At 36.6% G+C, this 7,055-nt stretch overlaps 1 long non-coding RNA gene across 1 annotated transcript in view; it reads right to left on the reverse strand.

The window, feature by feature from the left end:
• LOC121073851 overlaps positions 1-832 on the reverse strand; it is a 57,375-nt gene extending 56,543 nt beyond the window's left edge. Inside the window, exon 1 of the long non-coding RNA XR_005821968.1 lies at positions 695-832. This is a non-coding gene — a long non-coding RNA (uncharacterized LOC121073851). The remainder of the gene's footprint in view (positions 1-694) is intronic.
• Between the last annotated feature and the right edge of the window lie 6,223 nt (positions 833-7,055).

A 7,055-nucleotide genomic window follows, 5' to 3' on the forward strand; every position in this document is an offset into this window, starting at 1 on the left:
CCTTGTTTTGTCAAGTTAACAACAGGCTTTTATATCTGCGGTTTTATTACAGGAATCTAGAGCTCTGCTTTCAAAGGAAATAGCTTTAGGCTGCAACGCATGTTATACCTCCATATGGTGATAGTTATAAAACCTTTTTCTTAGACATATCCAGGAAAACTCAGAGTTGCTGTCAAAGCTGACATAACATTCTGCTTTATCTCCTTAGTGGATGAACAGACTAAAATAGCCTTTTTCTCACTGAATGCTAATACAGTTCTGTTTCTATATATAAAACATGGATTTATTGCAAACCTACTGATAAACCTAGCAGTACAATAACTTCTGCAGACTACTTAGCATTTTTTTCCCCTTTAGAAAATTGAAATATACTCAGAGTACTTCTCATTTTAAATCTTTTTAAAAGTATCTTTAGGAAAACAACATAGTTTCAATGCACTCTAACACTTCCTAATTCAACAACCATCTCAGAAAACAGACATGACTTTAACAATGCTAATTCATACATTTGAGCTCAATCTGTCAGCTAGAGAAGTAAAGTTAATATTCTATATAGGCATTAATTTATCAAATGTCCAACTAACAATATCTTGCCCAAATCAATTGACATCTTTGTTGACAGCAGCGATCTCTAACCCTGCCTGGCTAGGATTTAAACTGGTGATCAGTTTTCAGAAGACTGTACACCACTCACTGCCAGTAACATGAGTTATTCCAGCTCCCATAGACTTTCCTTTCCTATATAGTTTTGCCTGAAGCATTAGTAAATCTTCATTTTAGACATACATTCTGCATACTCTTGATAGCTGGTGGTATGCCAGCACCCTTATCCTCACCTATTTCCAGTTCTGCAAATAAATTTTTAGGCAGTTAAGTTTTTAGTAAGCTGAAGGGGGGAAGGGTGGGCAAGGAAGGTTATTTATGGTAAACTTTAAGCTGCATTTCTCCCAGATTCTTTTTACAAATTTCTTCTTTCTTTCTGCTTTAACTGGCAGGCTCTAGCTACTTCTTCACTGTGCACATGCAAGTTTGAGATCTGATGTAATTCCGACAACAATAGGCCACACCTTTCAATGGCAAGTTTCTAAGGTGTGGTAAGAATTACTGTCTCTTGTGCTTAGAGGGATGGGTAAATAGGTAAAATGCAGCTGGATCTCAAAGTGCTATTACATAATGCACCCACCTCGAGCTCCAATTATCTAGTAATGCAATATTTTCTTACAGTTCTGGGCGAGCTTTTTCTGGAACATGTTAAGTCAACGTAGGCTTTAAATGTGAGAATCTGCTCTTAGCACTATTCAGCAAACACTTTTCATTTCCTGGTAATTAGTAAACACTGGCCTTGGTATTCCACAGCTAGAGCAGAACAAAGGCAAAAGAAGCCTTGGATAAAGCCAAAATGAGAGGGTACTTTGTCTTTTTCTTCTATCTTGACAACTCGTTTATGGTGCTCCTTCCTTTTCAAATTGGCGGGGGGGTGGGGAGGGGGGGTGGGGTTAGGGTGATTTTTTTCTTTTTTTTTAATGACTTAATTTTCCCTAAATGCAGAAGATCATATAGAAATATCCCATTTACAGGCCGTTGTGCTGGCCATCACCTCTACACGCTAACACCAGATGTAAATTTGCACAGAAAAGCCTTGGCTAGCCAGATAGCTGAAGCAGATCTTGAAATTCAGGAGGAGGTGGGGTGGGCATTTGCATGTCAACTCTGGTATAATGACACTTGAATTTTAGTTTATTAGTTATGCACTGACTACCTAGAAATCACTTTTAAGTCAGATAATTATGTTGCTGTTCATCTCTAATATTTTGTTTTTAATACTACTGTATCTTGCTCATCTCCATTTAATACGGTGACGTTTTTTAGGAAGCGCAGTTTAAAAACTGTCACAGAAACTGAAACTGAGCCAGCCAGGAGAGTAGAAGATGTTCCCTTCCTTAAAAACATCAAGTAGAATAAAAATGAAGAACAGATCTTGCAGCACAGTTTGCATTTTCCACTGTTACTTGCACTATCTGCATGCTGGAGATGGCAAGAGAAAATAGGTCTGCTCTGAAACCTCTTCATTGCTCCTGAGTAGTCTTGTTTGTCCATATATCCAAACCTCTCATTATTCAGACAGACACTCCTACTATTTTCACCTTCTTGCTTTGTTTATCCATGAAGGCATGTTTGAGTAGTTTTCTCCTTTAGCATGCATATAGGTGTTATGATTTATGCTTTGTTTTCTTAAATAACCTCCTATAACAAACTCGTTCTTCTTCAACATACAGTCTCCAGCGCAGTTTTATTTTTTCACAGGTATCAGGTTAGGTACCATTCATGTTGTCATTTCTCTAACCCCAGAAGAGTGGCAGCCTGGCTAGAACTGAGCAGTACTTACACTAGAGCAGTCTGTCAGCCACAACTTTGACATAAAAAAAGTTGATTGAGTGGCCATGGAAGGAAAGAAAGAGTTCGGTCTTCAAATCTCTTCAATCCTTGTCCTTTTTACTGAAACATTGGGTAATAGAAATATTTCTCCCTCTGGAATAGAAGAAACATCACATTTCTAGCCAGCCAGCAAAAATTGTACAGTTTTTAGCCCATGCCAACCTTGACGTGAACTGATAACTTCATAGATGAAAGTAATAAAATCCCATTCTTCAAACCAAACTGATTCTTTACCACTGGACATTACATTTTCAACTACTCAATACGATTATATCATTGAGTTTTGCACATTTCTCCCACAGGAATTACAAGTTGTAAGTACTAGTGCTGATCTATGACTTCAGTAATCAAATCCTGTTTTGCAAGTCAAAATGACAGAAATCTTCCATTATATGATACCAGAATTTCCAAACCAAACATGCCCTTGTAGATAAAAAAAAAAAAAAAAAAACATAAGTGTTGTTATTTCAAGGAAAAAAGAAATATTTGGTAGCTACTACTGAAACAAAGCAGAGTAAATACAGAAGGACCGACACATTGTACTTATTACTGGATAACCACTTCACAATTAGATCTGCTATTTCCCAAATACATGGACAGTATTTACATTACAGCTTTATTATACATGGAGTGAAAATATTCTGAAAACTTTGTCACTCAGTAAATATCTTAAGCTAATTGTTAACACTAGATGTTAAAATTTAAATTTCCAACTTCCTTACCCTGTTGTACTTCATCATGTCTTCCTGAATAATGTTTTTCTATTAAACATCTTTTTGAATTGGTTTTACTTTGCTTCACTATTCTTAAAAAATCGCTAAAAGAAGTTCACAGGATAGGGATTTGTCATGTCTTTCCAAATACAAATGCATCTCTTAAAGTATGCAGTCCTAACAGTCATGAGGTCTCCCAGCCCACTTACTGTCTATGTTGTAATAAATAAATATTGTACTTATAAACTTACAAGAGTATGAACTTATAAACTTAGAAGCACAAAGATGCAAAGCTAATCATATGTGATCTTAATTCATATACCCCATATGGTTTGCCTTAAAAAAGATTTGGTCTGCCACAGGTCAGTGCAGAGATCTATGTGGGAAGCAAACACTGAGATAAAACACTTATTTCCCTGCCTTTTGTCTTCAGATTCAGTCACTTGTCCACTCCTTTGTATAAAATAAGGAAGCCTCAAGCTTATTTTGAGTCTGCCATATACCAAGGCTGTTTTGTAACATATGCTTTCATTTCATTTTTCATCATGCATACATGACCCTGCTTGAGCAAGGGAGTTGGACTAGATGATTTCTGGAGGTCCCTTCCAACCTCAATCATTCTGTGATTCTGTGATATCTTTGTCAAAACCCACTACATTCAAGTAATGAAAAGAAAAGGCTGTAGTAACGAGGCAGAAATTTTCTTTTGCTAGAAAGACCCAGCAGGTTTTTGCTTCATCGGTATGAGGTAGCTTCTACTCAGAAAAAACATTTGGCTAATTACTCTGTATCCCAAGCTATGTTCACAATTTTTGTTTGTCCTCAAGTGTGGCCCCTTCATCCTAGCACAGTTTTCTTTTTTCAACATAGAATGATACTGATAGTTAGATACCTTTGTTCTTCAACCGTGGGCACTAAATTGTATGTACCACATAATAGAGTTATAGTGACTTAAGTCATTCTTTTTGTGATACTCAATGATCAGAAAATACTTCTGCAAATTCAGTAATGCTTCATCAGCCATTCCTTACACACTATAATAGTTTATTTTTCTTTTCTTTGCTTACAAGTTTTGCCTCTGGAGGCTAGCGGTATTTTCATATATTCATACAAGCTCTCAGTTTCACAAATGATAACAGCATTTATGATGGTAGCAACATGAATAATTGCTATCCCCCAAGAGGGATGCAGAGCCTACCAAGTTCTTCCTTAAAATTTTGAAAAAAACTTATCTCACACTAGGAATTTTTTGGTTTTAAGTGCCTCCAATTAATTACTGTTGCCCTGCAGATTCACAAGCTATTCAGTGTTTCCTGGAGAAACATACAGGCTAAATTCTTTCCAGAATCCAGAAAACAACACTTGCTCACTATAGATAATACTTTCTACTGATTTTGTTAACAGCTAATGTTTCTTACATCTTGAATAATTATAGCCTTAAAAAATTTTACAACTTGTCTTTATCTTCCATTTTTTCTCCCTCCCCCATGGTGTCATATGAGATCTGACTGTGTATCACTAACTGCCTGATATGTTCTGGATATAATCTGGAGCCAGGCCATTTTCATGTTAAATTATTTTTAATGAATTTTAAATAAGAAGCTCTTACTCCATCTATTAAATATGTTTTATGTTAGCTTCAGCTTTCAAACTGCCTCAGTGCATGAAATCTCCCAGAAATTTACAACTTATATACTATGATGTGATACCTAATTTAGTTTACGCTATGAAATTCTGATCCAGTTCCCACAGAAAGAAATGAAAAACCTTGTATTGACTTGAAAATTGGATTTGACTCTAAAAGTGTATAACTCTGCTTTCATGAACAGAGAGGAGAATATGGTATTTCTTTCAGTGTTTTAAGTAAGAATGAAAATTTGTGAACCTCTTATTTGAGAGAAGGAGAGAGATAAAGACATAATACCAGTGGAGTCAGCAGAGATAATGTGATATAAATTATTTCAGATAAATTGTTCTATTCTGACAAATGATGCAAAACTGCAGTAGCTGTTAAAGCCCCAGGTAAAAATCAAGACTCAAAATAAAAATGATTTGCATGATAGAGACTCTACTGCATTTATGAGCATAAGAAGATATATTCCTCTCAGCATTTTCATCTTTTTCATTTTATGCTTGCATTTATGATCTCCTCTAGATTTCCTGCTCTTGTTTTCTTAGCGGTCGTAAACCTGCTACACTCTTTACTTAGGGACTTTGTGAGCTATTACGGATTCTGCTTGGAGAGTATATATTTCAATCCCTACAGAGCACTGCCTCAGCACTATAAGCTGGCTTTTTAACTCATATGCTACAGCTTTCATATTTGCAAATGGTATTTCATGTAGGGATAAGTTTCCTGAAAAATAAACCTTGGCCACATCAGCAGAAGTCCTGAGGTCTTCCTGTGTTCTGCATTCTATGGAAAAAATAGTCTTCCCAAAGTTTATGTTGTTGCTTCCTCAGATCTTCCAGAAGGAAGCAAAGCAGCTGAAAAAGTTTAATTATTCTGTGCTGTTAAGACTGTGTGTGACTGGCATTTGGGGATACACGTAATTGCTATGAAGCCCTTTCTGATAGCTTCCATATAGCATGGGTCAGACTGAAGCTGTTACCACTTGGTGAGTGTGAAACACGGTAGCACCCATTTGTTTCCTCCTTATATAAAACTCTCTGCAGCATTACTATCTAATAGAACTATCACTGTGTATCTAGAACCATCCCGTAACAAGGCTGGTCCTTAAAATGTGAATAATAGTCATCAATGACATGCTGAAGTAGAATCTGTTAAAGTTCTACATACTTTTATATTTACTTAAAAGACGGCAGTAACTCACCCGAAATGTGGATTTTTAGAAAATAATGTTTAATACTAGCAACATCTGAAGTGGAGCCACCCTTTGAGAAAATTATGTTGCTTAGACTAGAGTCAGATTATCGGCTTTTTTTAGTGGCTGAACTTGATCTGTTTCCTCAAGTGAAGAAGGGTATCAGATGTTAGGCCCAGCCGTTCCTCTGCACGACAGTTCCCATAACCACAAAGAGTAAGAAATCATGTTTGTGGTAACATTGAGGTTCTTCATTTAAAAAGGCTATACATTAAGCAAAGAATATAAAAACAAATTTTAGAAGACAAGGGAATACTATTAGTAAAGACAGAGAATAAGGAAACCTAGCTAAAGTTCATTTGATTAATACATTATGAGTAACAAAATAACCCAGGTAATGTTAAGCTTCCCAGTGTTAAGTAACCATATTAAATTCTACTTCTCTAATACAAAAATATATGCTTGCTGCAGCCTTCTGTTGCGTTGAAAAATAAATTATACTTTTATTTACATAATTCTCAGTAAAAGCAGCATATTTTAAGAAGCAAAAAATAAAGTAATAATGTTTTGTATTTAGGGTCTGTTCTATAGCCCCTGGAGTTAAATGTAGTCTTCCACTGAATCCCTAGCATTAAACTGAGCCTTATTAGTGTGAAGTGTTTCATTCTGGGGTGTGTAATTGCTCTCTGACCTGTCTGCCACTTACAGAAATATTGTATTTACCACCTTTCTGTAGGTGAGAAACTGAGTATCAAAATTATGACTCAAGCTCTCTACCAGGTTTTACAGCATTGCATTGCTAGGAGGTTGTGGAGAGCGGCGGTTACCAGGAAAGATTTGCTGCTACCCGATCCTCAGCAGCCCAGACTCAGCAAAACATGAAGCAAGAGCACGTTGCTCCCAGCTCTTCCATTTGCATAAGGCCAGAAATTAATTTAGTGGCCATGAACGTTGTGTGTGGTGGAGCCATGGACCCCACTGGTGCTTCCCAGCTGCATCTTTTCCACTTTCGAGGGGTGAAGCATGGCCAGACTGACTCTGTGCATTGGCAAGCATCTGCCATCTCTCTCTTTAGTAGCTA

This window comes from Cygnus olor, chromosome 8 (genome assembly GCF_009769625.2).
Source record: "Cygnus olor isolate bCygOlo1 chromosome 8, bCygOlo1.pri.v2, whole genome shotgun sequence".
Classification (NCBI taxonomy): Eukaryota; Metazoa; Chordata; class Aves; order Anseriformes; family Anatidae; genus Cygnus; species Cygnus olor.